The 24528-nt window shown below is 43.4% G+C and overlaps 1 protein-coding gene across 3 annotated transcripts in view; it reads right to left on the reverse strand.

Moving 5' to 3' along the window:
• PLXNB2 (plexin B2) overlaps nt 1-23672 on the reverse strand; it is a 255250-nt gene extending 231578 nt beyond the window's left edge. Inside the window, exons 1-2 of one of the 3 annotated variants that reach the window (XM_082062717.1) lie at nt 23644-23672; nt 15169-15271 (exon numbers count right to left, since the gene is read on the reverse strand). The gene's annotated coding sequence lies outside the window, so the exon portion shown is untranslated. Of the gene's footprint in view, nt 1-15168; nt 15272-23235 lie in introns of all 3 variants that reach the window. The other 2 variants (XM_082062716.1, XM_082062718.1) reach the window with 2 other exon arrangements.
• Nucleotides 23673-24528: the final 856 nt, after the last annotated feature.

Below are 24528 nucleotides of genomic sequence, written 5' to 3' on the forward strand. Positions count from 1 at the left end.
GAAGGGAATGCATGACTGCATGGCAATACCTGTGAAAAATCAAACTATTTTCCTTCCCTTACCTCCATCTTACTACAAACAGGATCAGCCTGTCTGGGATATGAAACTTGCTTCTACAAAAACCAATTAATAAAGATCAGCACCATGGATTAGAGCACATAAAAAGTGAAAAATGCTATATAGAAGTCCATTGAAGTATCTGCCAGGACCCAATACCCATAAAAACAGATAAAATACTTTTAAAAATAAATGGCTTCATATGAAAAAATCAACGCTTCATATTGGAAAATTCAATGGACAACTCCTGGCAAATGTTTAACTTGAATATGGTACAGGCACAACAGCTGCCACTGCAAGACTGGAGCAACTATTGTGCAATTCTGTTTTTTGGAAGGAAAGGGATGCTGAAATCTGCACCAGATGCCCTGCATTCCCCAAGCAGGAGTATGTTTATCAGATTCACTTTAACACTACCCAAATGATATGGAAGCCACCAAGAATCTGCAGAGGTTTGTCAAACAGAAAATGGGTATCTAACCAAGAAAAACCCCAGCAGAGCAGACACAGCTTCTGGTCTGCAGCCAGAAGTACCAAGAAATATAACTTAATAAGATGGTGTTCCTGGATCAGCTGGGGCAAGTGCCCACTGCTCCAGGAAAACTGTGCGGGAAAATCCTCTTGAAATAAATCATTCTGCATGGAGGAGGAAAAAAAGAAACAACCTCACGTTATCGTCATTGCTGAGCAAATACATCATATGACCCAAAACATGTCAGCTAGCCACCAAAAAGCCCAGCTGAGCTGATGCCCTGAGGTGAAATTCAGCTTGTTTAAGTTCATACAAAGTATGCGTATCAGCAGCTCACTTGCTTTGGGAGCTAAGGGCACTCGTCAGCGTGCAAAGGTGCTGAAGGAAAGAAATGGCAGCACTGCCATGTGGTTCTTCAAAAGAAATGCTGTAGCAGTCGGCAAATTAAGGGCTCATCTAAACTCAAACAGCTTCTCTAGGCGGTCTAGAGTTTCCTTTGAAGTATCTATCTACGAGCACATATGGTCCTGGAGCATATCCACACACATTCACCAGAAGGGAATGAGAGTGGGTGGAATACATAAGACTATCCCTAAGAAAGGGAGGAGAAAGAAGAGAGAATAAAAATCCTGGCATAAACAAACAGCTGCTATTTCTAGCCCTTCTGGTTGAACCCCTCCTCCATCCCAGTGCCACTCGGCAAGACGCCTTGTTCAACTTTAGAGTCAACCAGAGAAATAAAAGCGCAAGAGCATGCACTTTTACAACCTAATTATGGCCACTTACAAATATACTGTAAATCTACTCACTGCTTAACACACCAGGTACGTCCAGCAAATGGATTTGCCCAGTGTGTACCCAATGTAGTTTGATATTCTCCATGTAGCTTGAGTGTGCATATTCAAGCAATAAAAAAAAATTAAATAAACCGGGTCTGGATTAGACTCAGTCCACAATAGCAAGGAAAAAAAAGAGTAATTATTGACAGCAGCTTGGTTAAGCTTAGAAAAGCTTAATGGAAAAGGATTTTTCCATAATTGCCATCTCTAACCTTTTATCCAAGCTCAGTGGGTACATTACCTAAGTCAGCAGGAAGTTTAGCCACTCCACATGAAATTAATAACGTTTAGGGGCTGACCCATCACCCACAGCCTTCTCAAAGCTTTTTAGAACACGAGCTATGAAGATGTTTGTGTTCTTCCATCAGGAGACAGTCCCTACCACACTTAGCTGCTTAAAACACAACACCGCCCCACCACCCCCACCCCCACCTCCTCTAGCAGACAGCAGTCCCTGAAGACCAAGCCTCCCACTTAGACATTCTTGGGAGTAAATTAACCTTACCTACTAATTACAGGAATAAAAACAAGCTTCTCAAGAGCAGTGCAAACCATCTGCTGACCCGCCAGTACCTCGCAGGGCAGCAGCTCCTGCACCATCAGCATCTCCCTCTTTCCTCACCCACCTGCCCTGACGAGCACCCCCCAGATCAGGAGCTTCTCTGCTGGCCTGGGTGCAGCCACCCCCTCCACTCACAGACACAAGACAGCTCTTACATCCCTCCATCTCGTCCATCTACCCATCTGCAGAACAGAGCTCGCTGAAGTTGAAAGGATGTGTTTCAAGTTTGGGTGCCTATAAAATGGCTGCAGTGAACCTGCACACCAAGCAAGAGCTTTCGGCCTGACTTTGTATTCAGGTATACAGAGAACAAGATAAACTAGTTTAACTAACGCTGACCAAGTTTCACACCAGAAAGGACGGAAACAGACACGAGAAGTTAAAATATATTCCTCAAGAAATGTTGCTCTTCTGTTTTGAACGGGCAAGCATGAAATATTTGAGTCTCTGACAAAATTCTAAATGAGGACCAAAGAGAGCAAAACCATGTCAACATCCTGACTTAACAAAATTGTGTTGAAAACCATTAACAATGCAGCATACATGCTTTGTAAGATAGTACTCTCTTCAGTGTCATAGACCAAGAAAAGAACAAGAAAAATTAAGAGGGGCATAAACAAGGCTGGCTAGGAATTGATTGCCACCTTTGAAATTTTAGTGGAACAGTTTGGCTAAGAAGCCTACTGAAGCTGAACTGAAAAATCACTATGTGAAGCTAAATTACTCATTTACTGTTAAACCAAAGTGCTCTTCCCACAGGTAAGGCTGAAGATTTCAGAAAAGCCATAACTTACAACTAAGAAAGTTTAGAAGTAAGTTCTGCAAAACTGAAATGAATTTTGTATTTAATGGGCAAGAAAACAAAGGACAGATGAAACTTCACGTTGCATGATACAACAGTAAATACTACATGGCATACAGGATGCAACTGAACCAAGAAGCTGATGATTCACATTAAAGAAGAGCTCACCTAGCCACATCCCAGCTACAACCAGGTGTCCTTGCTCTGCAATCACCATTTCAACCTGCTACATAGTAACAGAGGCACAAAAAAAAGAATATTTTCAGGAACCTGGACCCTCATTGCAGCCAACATTAGGAAGCACGTTTAATAGGAATCTGAACACTCAATTCTTGTTAATGTTTTTTGTAATTATGTAGCAAACTCATCTATAAGAAGCGTGAAAAGCGAGTGTGCAAGGCACAGGCCTTTTAGCAAAGCACCACACTGAGTACTTTTGTCCAATTTATTTTCCAGGAGCGATCACGCCTTGGATGGAAGCCCATTTCTAACAATTTATTTTTCATATCTGGACAAGGCAATATAACTTCTAAACAATTTAATCTCTTTGCTAATAGACTTAGCTGTTATAGCTGAAATACACAAGCTTAACAATAAGGCTAAAATACCCAGAATACTTAAATCTGAGAAATGTGTTTACTGGCTTTAGTTCAGGACAAGCAGAAGCAATTGGCTAAAACGTCGCAGACAGAGGAACTGCGGCGAGACCTGCCAAGAGGTTACATTGGACTCTGCACAACTGCCTACAGAAGAACAACCACTACCAAGCAGGGCACAAAAATTGGCCTAAAACCAAAAAATAACAAAAAAATCCAAAAAACTTCAATTGCCAGCAAAGCTCTTCCAAAGGGCAAGGAAACACCTGGGTACCCCAAGAGCTCTGCTTGGCGCTTTGGGTCTGCACTACCCTAAAATTACAGGGATGCTGGGCCGAACCCCCCCCCAGGATTATTTTGCCTATCTTCTGTTTCCCCCACACCATTGTTTCATTCTGCTTTCAAGCTGCAGTTCAGTGAACGTGCTGCAATTTACCTCTTCACCCTCACCCTCAAATTTGTTTGGATAAACAGGCTCTCCTTTGTTCCAGGCTGCTACTACATTTACACATTGTATTGTAAATCAGTTGGTACAAAGCAAGGCAGGCCCTTGAATGAAGACACTAGTATTTTTGTTCACAGCAAAATTAAACAAGCAAGAGGCACAGAACTCAATTTATAAAGCCAGTCTGGAAACAATTGGTTTTTAAAAGGTGAGAGGTTTTAAGAAGTTTACTAAACAAACCTAGCCAGTTACTGAGTCTATAGTCAGCTCACAAACAAGTTCAAGGCTGTATAAGGTGCCAAAGCAGTGTTATTTCTGAAGAGAACTTTAAACAGTTTAAAAGCTTGCTCTCTCTCCATTTCAAGAGCCCAGGAATTATTGGCAAGTGATTTAGTTTTTATTGAGTACACAAACAGAGAGTAATTATTCACACAGGAAGAGAATGAACTATTTGCCATGTCTGTTAAAAGACAAGAGACCTAAATAGCATCCAGGAGTTGCAGGATAAGCATCAGGAAAAACTTGACAGTTAAAATAGCTGAGTAGAGGAATAGACAGCTATGAACTCTTCCCTGTCAGAGGCCTAGAGAAGGGGTTCAACAAGAATCCGCAACGAATGGCTTAACCACAGCTGATTCTGTCTTATGACAGAGGATGGGCTCTGTAAATGGCCTCTTCAGATCCCTCCCCAAACCCACTTGCCATTAAGTGTTTTAAATAAACTGAGTTTGCTGAGACCTCTCCCATGGGTTGACAGTTCAGTACAACCCAGCAGAAATCAAAAATAAACATTATCTGATAGGTGGCCAGGTTTTCTGGAAAGCTATCATCTCATAGTCCCATAGGTGAGCATGTATTCACAGTAAGAAAAAAATAAAATTAAATTTGCACTGGCTGATCCAAAGGCCAGGAATAAATTGCATCTGATGTTGTCTGCAGTCCAGAAGTGAGGCCCTCTGATGGGATGCTATGGAGAAGTTTCAGCTGGACATATGTAGGATGTCATTCACTGCTGCAGACAGCCCTGCATTCTTCATAAACATCAAGCTTAAAAAAATAATCCCAAGTCTCAAACATAAGTTTGAGTGGCAAAAATATTTTTATTCCTTTGATTAATTTAAGGGGGGTGGGGGCAGAAGCACCATGGATTTGGGTTTAAAAGCTATTTGCCTTGATTACAAGTACATTAATATAAGAAGACTTCTACAGACTTCTTCCAGTACATTTACCATCCACAGTACAAAGAAACTCCACACTTCAGTAGTTTCAGATAAAAAAGAAAAAAAAAAAATCAGGAGAGAGGGCATGCCCCTGTTTGACTTTTCAGAAGCCAAGGCATCAATGTCCATGTTGTAATACCGACATGATTTGATAGTCCATGTTTTCTCTCAGCAACAAAAGCGGGAAATGGAAGATTGGTTATAGGTTTCCACTCACTCTGCTTCCTTCAAATCATTTGCCAAGCATGATAAAGGGAAGCTTGACCTCTGCTTTGCCACCACCCCAACACCACTGCAGTTGCCATAGAATCATATAATCGTTTTGCTTGGAAGAGACCCTCAAGATGATCAAGCCCAACTATTAATCTAACTCCGGCACTAAACCATGACCCTAAGAACATCATTGATATGTCTTTTAAATACTTCCAGGGATGATGACTAAAGCACTTCCCTGGGCAGCCTGTTCCGATACCTGACAACCCTTCAAGTGAAGAAGTTTTTTGCTAATATCCAATCTGAACCTCCCCTGGCACAACTTGAGGCTCATCGTATGACTTGGGAAAAGAGATCAACACCCTCCATGCTACAACCTCCTTTTCTCCAGGCTAAACCACCCCAAGTCCCCTCAGCCGCCCCTTATCAGACTTGTGCTCCAGACCCCTCAGCAGCTTCATTGCCCTCCTCTTCAATGTCTTTCTTGTAGTGAGAGGCCCAAAACTGAACACAGTATTTGAGGTGCAGCCTCACTACTGCCGAGTACATCGGGACAATCATTCCCTACATTGTGCCCTCGGACACAATAAAAAAACAACCTGATGTGGTTGTGAGCATGGCAACCTCCCCCCGAGACCCTCAGAACAGTAGGTTCCCACCAGCATGAGGGCTGCCCCGTCCAGCAGGGAAGGAGGCAGAAAGATGTCTCTGCAGCTGCTGCAAGCACTGGGGACACCACAGCCAAAACCTTCTTCCAACCACCACACATATCCCTGCCAAGGCTGGCACAATGCTTCCCACAAGCTGAGTTCAACCCCCAGATCCTGACCAGCCCATATCACCCCCTGTGCCCTGCCCCCTGCTTCCAGTCCTGCCTCCTGCTAAGTGAGGTTTTTGATTCCACTTCTCCGTCTTCAAACACATCATTAGCAGGTTGACAGCACTAGAGTGCTTGCCTGATTGCTAAGCATCAGTTGGAGCATGACCAGAACTTTGCCCTCTCTCCTCCCTCTCCCAAGCTGCCCTTCCCTCTCTGAGCAGCATTTCCCATAGGGACTCTTTGGTTTCATCCCTTTCACCTGAAAATGCCATGAAACATGGAGAGTGTACATCATGGGACAAGCAATGCTCTCACCTGAAACCAGATCTGTTTGTGCCCTGGGCCATAGGGAAATGATGTTCAAGGGAGTGAATAGAAGCCAACAACCTACAAACATCTGGGAGTCTGGAAACCCTGTAATTTGTGCTATGAAGAGAGATTACAGCCCATCTGTCCCAGCTAGAGTACAAAGGAATTCAGAGTGACTTGTGCCCTCCTCTTCATCTCCCCCAGCCCCCTGCTTAGCCAAATATCTAAGGCCAATATATATAACCATGGCTCTAACTTGTTGACATAATCTGCCACTTTGTTGCTGCTGCAGCCCTCACAGGGGCCCAAGCACTGCACTTGGGACACCACACATTATCTGAAATCATCTCCTGAATTCTGGTGTGACACAGGCTTTTCCTATGGTTTAGTCTGCGCTGATGGGTGCAGAGTGCTCCACCACCAAGATTTATCTTCCTGCTTAGAGATAATGCTGCTGAAAACATCTGTAAAAACAAATCCATACACTTTAATATTAAGCCCTTGCACTAAGTATTAAAGTGACACTGCCAGATTAAAAGGACTGCAATATATTTTTAATACCCCATTTTAAACTCTGCCTCAAATTATTACCCATGAAAGAGTTTTTAATATCTGTTCTTTGAGTTAAGTGTGTGACACCTGCCTGTCCTCCATTTTTGCTCCAGGCACACAACATTTATCAAGGCCCACCCAGCATTTTACTAAGATCTGCTCTGAAGGCAGTACAGGTCAGAGGGACCCACATGCCACCCACACAACCAAGGCTGGGACAACATGTGCCCCTGGCTCTCCCAGGCACATGGTGAGGGAAAATGGGGATGCAGATGTCCTGCAGGGAAGGAACATACTGCTGTCCCAGGGACAGAGCTGCCCCAACCTCCTACCACCCGAGCATCCCTCTGTGGACACCGGCTGCTCTTCTGGCAGCCACCTGGGCACCGTTGCTCACCACCAGCACAGGATGGGACTAGGAACTGAAATTTTATAATGACAGACAATTCACCCTGTCACTTCCCATTTTAGTAATTTTTTATTCTGACACGCAGGGGTAAATTTGGCCAAAAGGCTTCCAAAAGCAAGACAATACTGAGTCCCAAACAAAGAAAAATGTGCTTAAAAGCTCTCAACTAGTATCGCTGCAGTGCACACAGACAATAAGGAGCTGTAAGAAGCTTTTCTGTCTTATGTGTCTTTGACTATAAGATGACTAAAAACCAAAGCAAAATCATTTAGTGCAAAACCCCTCAAAATCAAACAAACATCCCTCAACAATATCCCTCCAAAGATACAAAGAAATAACTTGGTGCCTTTTTTGTTCTTAAATAAAGGCAGGCGAGAACAAAGTGCAGCTGTCCCTGGAAGTGCTGCAAGTGGGAGCTCCCAGAGGACAGGACAATAGGGACCTGGTGCCCACGATGCCACCATCTTAGTCCTGAGCCCAACAAGTTCCTTCAACTACTCTGGGTCTTGGTTTCCACATCTGCAGAGTGGGGATAATAACAGGTCTTTACATCACAGGGGTGTTACAAAGATCAATTAGTTAATGTCTGAAAAGCGCTTTGAAGATATAGCAGGTGGTGAGCATTATTATGCAAATAACACGATTTAAGAAAATCACAAGTGCTGGATTAATACTAATCCCTTTGATATTTAAAAGACACCATTTCTTCATATTTTAAAGCAGTGAGCGTTTATGCTATAGCTTTCCATGGCTGCTGCAACAACCATTTTTAACCTTTTCTTTTCACACGGCCCAATATATAAAACTCCTCTGCAGGCATCTTCACAAAATCCAATCTCAACTCAAAGCTAGAAGAAGTGGAAGAAATTATGCATGTTGATGAACTGAATAACTAGATCCTATGCAGGAACATTTCTCAGAGGATAGAATGTCACAGGCCTAACTTACTGTAACAAACATTGCAGTCTTCCAGTTTGAGGGCTTTTTTTGGAAGTACACTAATTTCACGCATAGAGGCATTTGTAAAACAATGTAGCTACCACCTAATTATGCCACTTTATGTGGTGGAAAGAGGGGAGACAGAAGGATATGGTTCATTCACTTCTCCCAAGGCTGCATACCTGAATGGGGAAAAAAAAAAAAAAAAAAAAAAAATCTAACATCTAATGACCTCACTTTATGGTCTCACAGGAGATCAGGCGATTGCAATGTCTGCTGCAACTTCCAACAAGTGTCCACACAACCAGTTCTGATTTAGGTGGTTCCAGCAAGTGTCCACACTGTTTCGGGCGGATGCAAGGAGCGGGGCAGATGGCCACACAGCAGCCCAGAGACACAGCCTGGCTGAAGCTTGCGACTCACAATGAGAGACAAACACAAGTCAACAAGAGAACTGAGGCGGGATCAGGACAAAAAACCTGAGGTGAGCAGCAACATCAGAAATGCAGGAGAGAGCAGAGCCACAACCAGCCATGCCTCTGGTCTCCTGCCTCACCTCTGCCAGACCTCTCTGTGAAAGCAAGACATCCCGCCCAGTGCCTGAAACCTCCCCTCGCTTCCAGGACTTCACTGCCACATTCCCTTTCTGTGAGGAAGCCTGTTTCTTGTCTCCTGCACCGTAAAATTTAGTGCAAACCAGCTGGTGTGTTCGGTCTAGGAATCTGTACAATATGGCTGCGGTTAAAAACAGCTTAACTGTAACTCCCTCTGGAATGCATGCCTGAAATTTATATTAATGAAACAAGATCAGATATTAATATTCTGTGCAGCCGGTTCCTCAAGCTGTGCCATGGCGTAAAAATCAAATCTTTTCCCAAGTCAAATGTACAAAATACAAACAGAGGATTACAGGTCATATTGACATGGGAGGAAGCAGCAAGAACATTTTAAAACTTTAGAAGCTCTTGAACGTGCAGCTATAGGCAGCTATGCTTCCTTTCCTACCACATTTCCCACAGCAGCCCTATTAATAGCTATTCAATACAGTAATAGGATCCAAGCTGTACACTTAGTTGTTGGGGCTTTTTTAATCTCCTGGTCAATATTAAAAGCATTTGGATGCTCTTTAGGAGGCAGGAATGATTTTGCACTCCAGGAACAGTGAGGCATTTACAGTGCTCCCGAGGAACGCCAGCAAAGGATTTCCTTCACATGCCTCTGCTGGTGATTGATGTGGTGATACTTTATTTTAACTGTACCCAGTAGTACAGATTCACAATTTTCTTGAGTAAACACGCACTCGGTGTAATCCTGGTGTGTTCTCATTAGGTGAAATTATACAATATAGGTCCAAACCATCACCCGAGGGTCATTCTTCAGCCAGGAGCAGACCCTTGAGGGTCTCTAAGCACAAAGGCCTTTGGACACATGATTTCTATCCCGAGATCTCCCAGGTCTGGAAAATAAACCCACAGCTCTGATCCTGGGCAAATAAGTACAACCCCATCCCTCCCTTTGTTCTCCTGTAGCCACCTCCTCTCCTGAAAAAAGATCTAATTATGAAGAACAACTCCCACGTGGGAGGATGAGGTAACATCATGCTTCTTCCATCTTTGCAGGGGACCAGCCCCCCTTTTCTTTCTAACCCAAAGGAGAAAGTGAATTACTCTCTCAAGAATACCTCCTGCCCACAGGTGGCTTGAGGTCTGCTGTACTCTCTCTCTGTACTTCCAGTTAATTTATCTTTTCTGAATGTTTCGAGTTTATGCAACTGCTCACTTGAGGAAAGCCATCTGATTTTCTTGTAATCACCTATTCAGTTTGAGGTATGTGGGTCCATCTTATTTAAGTAGACCATAGGTATTTATTGCTAAAATTAGAAACAGGAAAAAAAACCAAAAGCAGCATTCTGAAAACTTTCACATGTGCAGCCTTATCACACTGAAGACATAAACCCCAACTTACAAGTCACCTGGGTTTTTTTCTCTTGCTTCAAACAGCCAAATAACATGAAGCAGCTGCAATGATTTCTCCTATTAGCCAGCCTTCCCAGCACTCAGCAATCTGCTGCCAGGTTCCTCCAGATGAAAGGATGAAAAATAAACATACTGTCCCCACTATACTTAACAAATACAGTCTGAAGAAAAAAAATAATCATCTTCAGACTATGAAAAAAAAGGAGCTATTGTAATTGTGACAGAAATAGATAATACCTTGCCTTCTGTCTGATCACGGAGCAAGAGAAAAGCCATTCAGATAGCCACTCAGAGGACAAAAAATAAATACCAATCTGGCCTCCTAACAGGCTTGCTGGTCTTTGCCCGAGATAAGCAAGGAAGGTACAGCCTGTCCCACTGACCACTGCTGCCTTTTCTTCCCCAGAAGATGGGCAGAGAATGGGAAAAGGTATGTACTGAAGAGTAGGTTACTCTGATGATTTGTAGCTCAGCCACAAAGCCCCTGGACTGCTGTTCTCGTGGCTTTGGTACGATCTGCATCACACATGTAATTTAATTTACCTGGATGGCTTTAACCTCATTACGGATTCACAGGTAAAAAAGCAGATGCCAAATCAAATCTCATAAAGCAGTGCCTGCTTCACAGAAGCTACGCTAAACAGAAGGCTACCTCAACTCCTAATCTTCCTTAGGTTTGTGAGAGGATATTCATAATTTCACTTCGGAAAAAATACATGTCAACTGAGGTGAGGTTCCTTTGAACTAAAAGGAAAAAAAAATTATCGTGTGGTTTAGAATGTTTGATCTTATGCTTTATTGAGGCACGACTATTTAAAAAGAAATTATTCCATGAACACATCATCCTTACCTTGTGGCTAATTTATATATGTACACACACATATATAAAAATTACTAAAAAAAATTTACTCAAATGTTAATGTTTCCTCTCCTTTCAGGTAAACATAAGAGCTTAGCATGAAATCCATACTAAAAAAAACAAATCAGCTCACGCATTCTAGGGACTACAACTACAGCCAAACTAGGCCCTTGCAGCCGAGTCTGCTGCTCTGCATTTGGCACAAGTACAACTGAAATGTTCCAGAAGACAGATATGTTACATTCTTTCAGGTGTTTTGAATTAACATTCAGGGTACTCAAGGAATTTCTATTAAAAAACCCCTACCTTCAGCAAATTTCAAAACCTTCACTTAGGAAACATGAAGGTAAAGTTTTCATATGAGAGAGCATACTTTCCTTTAAAAACACATCAACTGTAACTATAAACTATAATATACATATTATATGCAATACATACAATATTTATACATATATACATATTTTTTTAAATAACAAAGATCCTATTTCTGAAAAGGAATAGAGAACACTCCAAGAATACAGCTACTTTCATGAAATGGTTAGAAATGTGTGAAGGAGAACCACTATGGGTTATTTTGATACTGTCCTTTAAGGCATGGCCAAGGGAGTAAAATTGCTCATGAAGGATCTTCTTTTGGGAAGGGGGGGCTCCAGTTTTCTATTTGTGCTGCCACACATGTGAGCGAATGGAAGTTGTGTTTGTTCTCATGGTCGCATTAGATTATGACTTGACTGTTGAATTCCTGCAAGCCTTGTACACTCGGGACCTGCCCTCTCTCATTTGAAGGGGATCACATAAGGGTTATTCCTCTTTATAGCTATACCATCCCCTTGTAGCTGAGCCTCAGGGCGGATAACCTTAGGTCTAGTTTTCACATTTAACAAATTTTCCTATTGCTCAATTGACGAAGACTGATCAATACCTAGGCTGGAGCTAAATATATCAAGTGTTAACCATTTCTTCATCAGCTTTTTAAAGTCATATTTTTTATTAATTGCCTACACTTGTCTCCTTGAATAAATACACCATGATGGCATCTGCAGATCCTATTACAGGTATCGTAGCCTGTACCTGCCATTCCAGCATCCAGACCCCTGGTTTCCAAATCGAACTTACAAACATCAGAGTAGCACCTGTAAATCCTTCTAAGCTTCCTCCATGAGCCCAACAGAGGTAAGGATCCTCATATTTAGGTGAAGTCTGCTTCAAAGTTTTTTTATATGTGAAGAAAATTATCTACACTTCTTTTATTCCATCCTTGATATTTTGATTTTTTTTTTCTGTGCTGCAAGTAATAAAACACCTTTATGTTCAACACATGAATAGTGGAGATTTTTTAAAGCCTCGCATTTTACAAGGTTTTCCTAAAGCTTCTTAAGAATATGAATGACTTCTGCAATGGCTCCATAGATTAAAACACGGCTTAAGTGTACCAATCTCATTCTCCCCCTTTATTCATTACTTTGCAAAGTAAAACCATCCTGGGATGCCTTGCACTAAGAGGGAAGGTACATAACTAATTTCCTAACTACTCTGTTTACTTTGCATACCTTGTGGGCAAAAGTTGGCAAGAAAGGACTGAAAGCTGTTTGCTTTGAAATTATCACCCCATTTACAAGACTCAAGAGCAAAGTCCTCTAAAATGAGGTAAGAGTGAAAAGGAAATTACTATGTGCACAGTTAACACTACGGACTGTGCTAGCAGTGCATGGGAGGTCATTAGCTGAGAAAGAAAACCAACGGGTACCAAGAAAACTTCCCCTCGAAGTGGATATGGACATGATATTTAGAGCACCCATAGAGAATAAAGGCACTTTCATTTCACTATGTGAAATGGCTGTATTCACTTTAAAGCCACTTCATATTATTCCAAGCTACATAGGGGCACAGCTGCTATTGAAAGCGCAAGCTCAACACCCTAACTTTATTTGCAAAAGCCTCCTCTTCCCTGGCTAATAGGGCCACCCAGCAGGGGATGGGAAGGAAAGGGGAAATGAAGAGAGCTACAGACACAGGCAGGGCTTGATAACACAAAGAATTTGGCAACAAAATTAGTTTAAGCAGGTCTTGAATACTCTTTATTTTTTTTTTTGCCTTGCAGCTTCTCAGTCCAACACAGCAAAAGCACATGTGTTTGCAGAGCCATACTGTGAAACACATGAGAGATTAAGTGAAACTTTTAAATATTTTTTCCAAAGCTATATAGCAACTAGATATAATACACTATAATGCCAGATCACCTCTCCTGTCCAGTTCACAGCACAGTTCCACAAAACAGTCATGGCAGCACAACCAAGCAGCTCCTGGCAGTGATGGCAGGAACTGCTTACAGCGAAGCTACTACCAAAGACTTCATATCATTGAATGATGGCCTGTGCATGCTTCTAAGCCCCTTGGAACAGAAATGCTCTGCCCTGGTACCAAGTCATCTTGTGGGTATGAAGAGCCTGATCACAGCATCACAGAATCAGTTTGGTTGGAAAAGACTTTTAAAATCGAGTTCAACTGTTGACCTAACACTGCCAAGTCCACCTCTAAACCATGTCCCTAAGGATCACATGTATACGTCTATTAAACACCTCCAGGGATGGTGACTCGGCCACTTCCCTGGGCAGCCTGTTCCAACACCTGATGTGAAAGTGCTTTGTAGAAAGCTTTGCACAAACCAGGAAATCTGGGCATGCAGGTATCTGTCTGCACAGGAGCTTTTGGCGAGAGGACACAGGGTAGCTAATAGAGTTAGCAGGTCTCCATCCTTCCTGGTCAAGAAGGAATGCTGCAGAATCCACTTGCCCTGCTTGCATATGACAAAAATACCACTACATTGTGATTTTGATCTACAGATTCCCCAAAATTCCCTCCCAAAAGAAGCAATGGAAAGAAAAAAAAAAAAAAAAAAAAGAATCAGAGAGAAATTGAATTACTTGGTAAAGAGATAAGTAAAACCAGAATGCATGGAGTCCCCAGACAAGAAACATACAGGACCCCACTGCATACACATGGATCACATATATGGCACTCCGGACACCAAACCTACACACAAAGCAACCCTGACTTCATCCTGTATTCCAGTAGATACGCCTGTTTTGTCTGCCCAGTGCCACTGACTTTTTAGCATAGTGCAGGAGCATCTCACTTTGGTACAGAGACACAACAGCAAACAGCACAGCCTTGCCAAGTTGCTGCACATGAAAGGTGTCAGCAAAGTAGAAAAGTCTGTGAAAGGGAAAGAAAGGAAGCCAGTATGTAGCCATTTCTAGCCACAGATTTCCCAGCCTCTTCTCTCCCCAAGAAGCTGTGTTATAATCTACAGGAACTCTTCAGCACTGCCTCATTCAAAAACTCCTCACTTCCAAGGCTGCTAAACCCCCTTCTGATACCGGAGTTCCTGCTGAAGTATAATTCAAGTAGATTAATTATGCCACAGACAACAGAAAACACAGGCTGCCTCTTCAAATTATCAGTAGGAGTAAATACCATGAAGAGTTTAGTCTCAAAGATGATGTTTACATTTACTCACTTATTTTACAGGCTTCGGGTTCTAAATGAAAAGATAATAACTAATTGCTACAACTGGGAAAAGTAAATTGGAAACTCCTTACCAAGTACACCTGTACACAATAATTTGAACTGTGGCAGTGTAAGTAACACGGATTGCGAAAGCACAATTAGAGAAGTGGAAAGTGTTTCTCTGAGCAACCAAGATACTATGTTTTGATAACTAAGTTACCTTGGAGATGATTCACACATGCAAGTTGCTCAATGTCATTGTACACTACAGGTCCAGGAGGTATAAAAATACACATAAAAATCACTATTAAATCAGAAAGTATCCAGGACAATTACAAAGTAAATACATTTTCATGCCAGATTATTGCACTACATTTAAGGCTGTACTATTTCAACCTAAACCCAAAGCACAAAAACCCCACACGGCCTTCTGATGTCTCAGTGCACCAAGCCAACCACGCTGCAGTGCTCAACAAGAGGACCTCCCCTTCTTCTAAAGCAAGCAACACACGCTTTGGAAGAAGAAAGGGAGGTTAAAAATACCCAAACCAAACCAAACAACTCTGTTCAAACAAGTTCTTCGCCCACCTGAGCAGCACGACCGTCGCCAGTGAAAGGGACTTCTTGGGGCTCAGGCTTATGTGCAAATAGCTTCCAGGATGAAGTGCCTTGTGACGTGTACTTGTCCCTGCTGGGAGAGACACAGAAAAGATGCTTCAGAGAAGACATAAGACAAGAGACTGGGCAACATGCACAAAGAGAAGCAGCTTGCTCAGTGGGTTTATAGATATCCTAAGCAAGGAATTATTTTGGAGCTGGCATCTCAAGACATCATAGAAAAGCCCTCATTTTCATCTCTATAAATGCAAAAGGGGGAAGAGTAAAGAAGGTGAAATCCATTGATTTTACACTGAATACAGAAATTGGAGACTTAAAGATGTGTCATACCAGTCAACAAACATTAAATCCACAGAATTTTAAAAACAAATTATCAAGATAAATAGGTCAAATAAGTTAAAAATTAGTTAACTGAAAGATCTCAAAAAAAGTTGTAAGCACTGAGTAACATCACCGTGTAACTGCAATGCTCCTTTTGCAGTTCACAATGACTGGAATTATGCTCTGTATTACCTAACTGTTCTATTAGCTACCTGAAAATGAGTATGTCCTTGGTCATAAAAGTAAAGGATTTTGTGGTTTAGTAGCATGATAAATAAAAATAGAAAGGATAAATAAAAATAGAAAGGAAATCACACACAGTTCTCAATTACTTGTCAAGTTGGGCTCATTCCAACCAAAACAGTCTTAGATACCTGATGGCAGATATATGTACCCCATTACCAGAAATGCAGGTAAGGTTTGCAAATCAGAGGTCCATGACCTTAAGAAGCAAATAAACCAAAAGGGACGTGGAGGTCATCATAGCTGTGCAACTGAGCGTCATGCTCGGAGCTTCTGCTGTTATTAAAAGGGCTAATGTTGTTCATGGATGCAAAGACATGCGAGTAAATGGAAACAGTGAAAGGGATGGGATGGGGTATGTAATGGTAATGAGTGACAATGAAATACTGTACATAGTCCCATCGTTAATGCTCAAAAAAAAGATGTTGAAAATTAGAGAACACGCAGAGCAGAGTCACAAAATCAATTAGCATCCAGAGGGGAACAAAAGCATTATGTATAATCAGATTTAAAGATTCAGTCCTTCTGATAAACCACACAGACAACCAACAGCTTACTCGATCATCTTTAAGGAAAAGAATAAGCAATAAAAAACACTTTAATACAGCCAAGAGAAGACTTAAAAGAGATAAACAGATGCAAGAGAAGGCTCCTGTTAGAAATAAGATATAAATTTGAACAGCAAGAAATGAACAGGAAAAGCATTCTTAAAGATGGATTTTCTTTTTCTTGGTATTTCCAGGATAAGGTATCCTTTAGCCCAAGGATTTGTTCGGCCCATGCACAACAGCCAAGTGAGACAGCCAAACAGCTGCAGGACTTGACGGCTCCTCTGACCCTAAACTCTGGATGACAGTCTCAAAAAAACCCAAAACACCAAACCTCAAAGAAAACAAAAAACAACTAAACAAACAACAACAACAAAAAACAACAAAAAACAACAAAAAAAGAACAGAACACACCACACATACACACAAATTAAAAAAAAAAAAAAGTTATTGCCCTGCATTTTCACTAATGCTACTGAACATTGAATTAAATGCACAATGGACTGTGAAATGCTTGCATATCTTCCCCCAGCTAAATGTCAAATGAAGAGGTCATCTGTTAATTAACATAAACATCACCTCTCTGGACTTCTATCAAATTTATTAATAAGTAAACTCATCCCATCACTTAGTGCTACAGGATTACCAAGGCAAGTGAAGTCTTTTGGCTTTTCACCTCAACAGCCTGGTTGGGCACAAGGACACAACACCTGAAGCACATAGCAGATACACATTCCCAGTCACAAACCAGCTTCACGGTTGTAGAGTTACTGACTCCTGAAAAACTTCTTCAAAGTACTCATTAAGACACTTTCTGCCTCAGTAAAAGAGTTCAGAAAAAAAACCCAAACACCTCCATTTAGCATGTTTGGGAAGAAAAATAAGTATCCCAGAAGTCACCCATTTCAGTTGCTTCTCTAGCTTTGTATCTTATACCTCCAAGGGTGATGTGCATGCATCACCATCCCGACATGGGCTGCTAGTCAGCCCATAAGGGAAAAAGGTCCAGTTGCTGATGATGTGAATCAAAACTGCACAGAAAAACTTTTTAAAGCTTTTTCTTTTTAAATACTTACTACTCTTTGATTCCATTATATCCCACAAGACTAGAAATAGAAGAGGTTAAGCTATTGCTTTCATTGCCTTACAATTCACTGGCCCGCCCAACATTAAGTTTCTACCAATTTGTCTCATACTGAGTAAACGAACATAGCACATAAATTCAACACAAGTTGTGGCAACATATTAAGGAAGGACAAATTAATGGTCATCTGATGTATTTAAGAGAGAACTTCATATTTCAGACTTCCAACTTCAATGCATATAACTAGATCCATTAAAGGGAAGGGACCAAGAAGCTGAAGGAAACCGCAGCCTACTACTGTTCACCATTCCAAGCACCACATATCTTCAGGAAATAAGCTTTTATTTACTGTGTATGCCTAGGCTAGGTTAAAGCAAAAATATTATTAAATTGTCCTTCTGATTTGGGATGGGAGACCTCACCTTTTATCTCAGTTGTACCCTTCTTACCCAACCAATGTTCTTTATTTTTTTCTGCCCTTTACTTTCTTCCTGTGGCTGAATATATTTGAATAATCACTATTTTCCCACTGGGCAAACACTGGTTAAAGAACTCATCCTTCATAAATTCAGAATAGTGATGCAACTAGGAATGTAAGAGCTAAATCTTCTTTATCTACAGCTCTCATATGCATACATCAGAAAGACAATCTCTCTTCTTAGACTATCTAAAAGGTAAAAAAGAGCCTGAGAGAAAAAAATATGTGAGGAGTTGACTCCTGAAATTTTTACCTATTTAAAACATAGTCAATTAGTATAGACATAAAGTTAAGCTTGAAATGTGAGAAATCTTGACTTCTGCATCACTTCTCCAAGAGACCCAGCTATCACCCTAACAATCCCTCTAGACACAGGAAGATTAGTGTCAGGTTTATGAGAGCTCCCTTCAATCCAAATCGACGTGAAGACCTAATCCAGCTTAACTAGAAATATGCTAGCCAGGTCTAGTCAGCAATAAGCATGAATGTGTCTTGTTCTAAAAAGGTAACTTCTGTAAGAATTCATTTGAAGTGCTAAAAATCTCATGGATTTTTATTTAAAGTCACATTGATCACAGGCAGTTCCAATGTATTTAACTGGGCAGAGTGCTCCTGGCAGGTCTACCTGTGTGGGTCCAGCACAGAAGTAGGAGAAGGACAGCGGGAGGAGGGGAGGACATAAAGAAAACATAAAGAAAACTCTGTCAAGTAACACAAAATTCATTCACTGCAAATTACCAAAATGCCTCCACTTTTTACCTGTGGCCTTAAATTAATGATGTTAGTTATGAGGAAAAGCAAGTGGAAACACTAAGTTTTAATTAGATAACTAATTTCTTGAAGAAGACACACTTGAATTGAGTAAATCAAAGCTACTAATTTCACTTGTTTCTAGGATTGCGAAGCTGTTTGCCTGAGGGCAGGCAGCAGAAGACAGTATGTTGAAAATGAACCCAGAGAGGCAGAACGTTGGAAGATAACCACAAAGGCGGGGCAAGGTGCCGGGTGGACTCTGTCCACTGACAAATGCCAAGGCACCCTGGTGAGTGCAGTGCAGAGCTAATCATCAATCCACACCGGCGCCGGCTCTCAGAACCCAAATTCCAAAGCGAAACCAAGCGTCCCAACAAGCACGTGGCTGGTGACCATGGCTCTGCTGACACATTCCTGGGGACAAGCTCTACCCCGTGTTATGGCAGGCTCAGACTGAGTAACTGAACAGGGACTGCTCATCAAGTTAGCTTTGGGATATTTTTTAATCATTGTTCCAAATGTCTGTTAAGCAGAGGCACTTCTGGACATTATGTCAACAGGTCAGTCTTCCCCCAACCATCTGAGAAGTAAACAAACTTAGAGAGATCCAAAAGTTACATATTACCAGAGACTTCACTGCAGAGACAGGAACCAAGAAATACTTGATTTTAACAAATAAACAAATAGCTACCTGCCTAGAGAAAATAAGTCCTAATCTCACAGGGTCCCCTGAACAGGTTGCCAGTCTGCCCCGCCACTCCAGGGCTTGGGCAAGCATGTGCCCGCTCCCTCCTCCATCCACCCTCTGCAGCCTCCAGGGGCAAGGACTCCACAGCCTCTTTTTGTAGCCAGATCTGAGCAGTTCTGTTGATGGTTAGAGAGCTTTTTGTAAGACTAAGCCACTGATGGTTACAAAAAATGGCCATCTTCTACTCCCTATTTCCACTTTGTCTACATGAGTTTTGACCAAGCAAAGAGCAGGACGTTAAACCACTTACTATCCAAATACTGGGGTTTTTTTTCATTTTGCTCTGGAGTTTTGTTTGTTTTTGTTTTTTGGTTTTTGTTTTTTTTTTTTTAAGCAGACACCCCCTCAATTACATATTCAGGCTGTGTTGTTTTACATTTTTTTAACAAGGATCAACATATCAATGTCAAGTCCAAGCCAGCCTCATGCTTAAACAAAACTCTTTAAGTAATACTCCATTAATTCTAGTTACCCCAGCTTTATTATAGTTAATAATGTGCTTTTTAAATATTGTTTAATTCTAATGGTAGACATTTAAATAGAAGAGGATCACCCTCCACTATAAGCTGAGCTTCACAACTTCCCATGGTGCATGAGAAAGCCTGTAAGAAAAGCCAAAATAAATATCCACAACTGAGCTGAACTAAAAGATAAAGGTAAAGAAGTAGGAGAAACACCACGTTGAGGTTGTTTGTTTACTTAATTCCATCTTAATTATTTAGACTCTCATCTCACTAACAGCTGTGCAGGTGCTAACTTTACATCACGAAGGACCTACAGTTTTTGTTTGCATAAATCAAGTACATTTAATCAAGTGCACATTAGCTCATCAACACATTGGATGTGATGAGGAATTGCATAAGTGACAATGCCAAGCTATTTTGGTGATTATTCATTATATCTCCGCAGAACAGTCTGACTGGAGGAAAGAGAGACCAAAACGACAGTAAAAGAACGGCAGCAATTACTTTACTAGCAGTTAATGTTGCCATTAACTGCTTGCTGGCAAGGGCTTTAAGTTGCAAACCCCAGTTTAAGATTGTTACCTTAATTTTACAATTGTAACTCAATATTCAGAATGTGACACTAGTATAACAAATATCTTTATTCAGTGCTCCACACAATAAATAATTGAAAAGCTCCAAATTACAGCCATTACAGACATACAAATGCTTAGTATTACATCTTCATAAAAATAAATAAATGTGCAAACCATTTTTTCAAAAGCAAGCCAGAATCCAAACCTGTTAGCAAGTCACTGGAATTCTTTTGCTCTTAATAGGCATTCATGAAGAGATCCTCCTTCAAAATGTAATTTGTTCTTAGGGAGCTTCTGTATGCAAGGTAAATAGCTCCCAGTTTTGTAAAAGTATTTGAAGTCTTTATCCCACTTCCAACCACATCTGTAGGAAAATTCAGGCAGAAGAGGGTTGTGCCCATAGTGAGGATATTTTACATAATAGGTCTTTAAGGTAGATGGACAAAGCAAAATTTAGCTAAAAGAAAAAAAGTTCACTTGCTGATTCACAGAATGGATGAAGGAAGAGAAGAGGAAGAGAAGGGCTGTTGGGGTGCACCATCTACTATGTCCTTCTGAAACCCAGAACCCCATGTGCTGTCACCGACCTACGGAGAAGGTCACGCAACCTCTTAATGTGCAGAGCTGCCTCCTGGCTACCGCTGCCCACTGAGACACGGTACAAGGTAGTTCACTGGAGTCACATTTGTAATTTCAGAAGAACATAGGTGCTTGTGGGCTCTGGTTCACAACTGCAGCTCAATTTAGCTGATCCCAGCTGTTTGCCTTGTCCCTCTGCCAGAACAGAGAGAGGAACAGGAGGTTCATGCTACTGGACTTCACAGCAACACACATTAACATGAACAGCCATAAAATGCAGTTTACATTCATGTGCCAGGCTGTAAACTCTGGCAGATTCAAAGTCCAATAGGAAACAAGGCAGAATGGCAAAGTAATCTCTGGCAAAGAGACAGGAGGAACAGCTGGATGCTTCAGCTCCTGGAGCATAAATCAGAGTCACAAGTGTATTTATTGCCCTATCCATCCCACATCATTGACAACCTAGGAGTATTTGACAAGTCCGATTATAAAACCTATTGTGACAGACTATCACAAGTACTCAAGGCTTCAGGTACATGTTTTGGGGGTTCGTTTTGCTACATGATACAGCATCGCATTTTGATGGGTTGACACCAGCTTCTTGAAGTTCTGTCAGATCATTTTAAAAGCCTTTTGTATCAGAAGCCACCATTCAAACTCCTTTCCTGAACACTGCCACCATTTACTTTCTATAATGATTTAAGTAATATATTCTAAGAAAGATAATTTTCTATTTCATGTGCAATCAGACGAGGGTACCACCGGAACTTAGGAACCACAAACATTCAAGACATGCCATGCCAGGCTCAGAAGCAAACTTCCTCCCTTTTGTTTTGGCTGGAAGCATGCTCTGTTCTGGAATTTCCATCACAGGCAGCAGCCCTCAAACCCAAGCACATCGGATCTGTCCCGCAACCCAAGAGGCAGGCTGGGCATGAAGCACCAGCCCAATCTCACTCCCTAGGTCACAGCTAATGGGTCACCCAGGTGATTTGCCTACAGCACGGTACACAACCTTATTCCTGCAAGGCCAGTTACATATTTCAAGCTTTGGGGAAAAAAAAATAATAAAAAAAAAAAAACAGCCCAGCCTTGGAGTTGATGCCTTCAGAAAAGAACTGTAAAGCAAGCTGAAGCCAATACTAGGTACATACCAGCAGCCTATTACTTACCAACCTTTGCTTCCTTCTAGATTCCATTGTAATGAGAACACAAACAGTAAAATAAGCATGTATCTCCCTCGAATAAATTACCTATTCAGAGTTCCCTCTGGTGTTCAAAAAGCTAATCTTCACATTCAAGGTAACAGTTAAGAAAGCATCAAGTTCCCTCACAAGCAAGTTATCATTCAATGACGAGCTCAGTGATAGGGACAGGACCGTAGTGTTGTACTTCACGGACAACAAAGCCAATGTTATTTTCCACGGGAATTCAGAGACGCGATAAGCTTACACTTCCTTCTTTGTATATTCACCCGAGCGCCTGGTTAACCCAGAAAAGACCCAAATCGGTATCGATCCCTTCTGTCTCCGGGCGTCACCGAGACTGATGCAGTCTCGAAGGTAAAGTCACAAGTCACAGGTCCAGCCACACCTAAACAAGGAGGGCAGAGGTGTTCTGCAGCTCCCGAATAACTACGCCTTGAGTCACAAGCCTTTCCAGCCTCACACTTTCGTTAGCCTGCACGAAACGCGAGCAAAGTACAGTATATCTAATTAACAGTTTGGAAAGAAAGTTTAAAGCTGCCTCTGCAAAGAGACAAAACGCGTTTGCAGGAAAAGGCAGATGAGCTCCCGAGCAGTGGGGAGTGAGGGCGGAGTGCGGGGCCGGCGCCGGGCCAGGGCGAACCGCGACACCGGGGCTACTGACCCCGACCGCGCCGCGGAGATTGCGAAACTCCCGGGAAGAGCAACCAGCCCCCGCCGAGCGGGGCTGCGCTCCAGCGGCGGGGCACCGGCGCTCCCCGGCTGCCGGGCAGGAGAAGCCGCCGCCCCGCGCCTCCCCTCGGCCCTGCGCGCCAGCTCGGGAAAGACGCTTGAAGTCCGGAGTCCCTTAACCAAAACCATCTGGGGCGCGGGCAGCGCGGCGGAAACCCCCGCCGCTCCAGCCGAGGAGGGGGAAGTTGCTCTACCCGCGATTCAGCAGATCCCGAGCAAGGGGGAGAGATGGGGGGACCTCGCCGCGAAATCCAACCCCCCAGCCCCATCCGGAGGCGCGCAGCGGCGGGGTTAGGAGCTGCGTTACCTTCAACAGGTGCAGGCGCCGGCAGGAGAGAGCCCCGCGGGCACAGACCGTCCGAGCTGCCCGAGCAGGAGCGGCGGTGCCCAGGAGCCCGGGGCGGGCGGCGGAGGCGGGCTGGGCAGAGGCGCTACGGCAGCCCCCGGCGGCCGCCCATGCTCCCGGCGGGCCCCGCCGCCGCCACAGCAGCCGGAGTCAGTGTGAAGGCAGCAGCGGCTGCGGCCACCTCCAAGAAGAAGGAGGAGGAGGAGAGCGGCGGGGAGCAAGGGAGGGGAAGGCAGAGACAGAGGAGAGAGAGAAACCGCCCCGAGAAAAATTAATCATCACATGACGGTCGCGATCCGCCACCGCCGCCCCCCGACAGCCAAAGCCTACGCCGGGGAGCCGGGGAAAAGCTGCGAGGAGGGGACACACCTGTAGGCGCAGCACATATCCGCTGTGAGCACAATGCGAGACAGGAAACTGAAAAAACAGCCCAGGGAAGGCGAGAGGCTCCCGTTCGTCCCTCCTTTCCTCCCTCCCTCTTTCCCTCCCTCCGTCCTCCTCCTCTCTCCACCCCCTGCCCCCGGTCAGGATCCGCTTGCAGCGCTGTTTCATGCAGGGAGATGCAGGCGGAGGGCTGGGAGGAGGCAGGAGCGGCACTTTCTCTCCCTTTTTCTTTCCCCGTCTCCGCTTTGTTTTACCCGCCCGGCGCGACAGAGCCGGAGCGGGGCCACCCGTGGGGCCGAGCGCTCCCGCGGCCCCCGAGCTGGGAGCGCGCCGAGCCCCGCCGGGGAGCAGAGGCCGGGCTGGGGGCGGCTGCTGCACCGCCGAGGGTGGCGAGCCCTCCGCCGCCCGCAGGCCCGGGGTGGGGAGCGGCGGGACCTGCAGAGGCGCTGCCCGGCGCCTCTGGGCAGCCTCTGCCCGCGGCTGGTCCGGACTGGCCTCCGCCGCGTTCTCCGGCGGTACAGGGTGTCCTTGCTGTTCCGTAGCTAAAGGGCTTGGGGTACCTGGCACATTCCGGTGCTGTTTTGGGGACGCTCCTGAATAGACAGGGAACAGCGTAGTCTCCAACCCTCAGCCCCTGAGCAAAGCAGCACCTGGGCTTGCCCCTCTTCTTGCACACCTTACCTTATTGTGGGGCCCAAAATATGTCACCAGAAACATTTTCAGTGAACTTAAAGTACTGCCAGGTTTATCCCTCTTAGGTAAACTCTCTATAATTGCAATTTCTGAAGATCTCTTCAGAAGGTCTCTTCTGCCCTCTCAGGCAATCTGCTGAAAAGCCTGTGTGCAAATTTCTCCTGTCTTCCCCCAGAG

The sequence above is a fragment of the Streptopelia decaocto genome, assembly GCF_964273445.1.
Source record: "Streptopelia decaocto genome assembly, chromosome: 1".
Lineage (NCBI taxonomy): Eukaryota > Metazoa > Chordata > Aves > Columbiformes > Columbidae > Streptopelia > Streptopelia decaocto.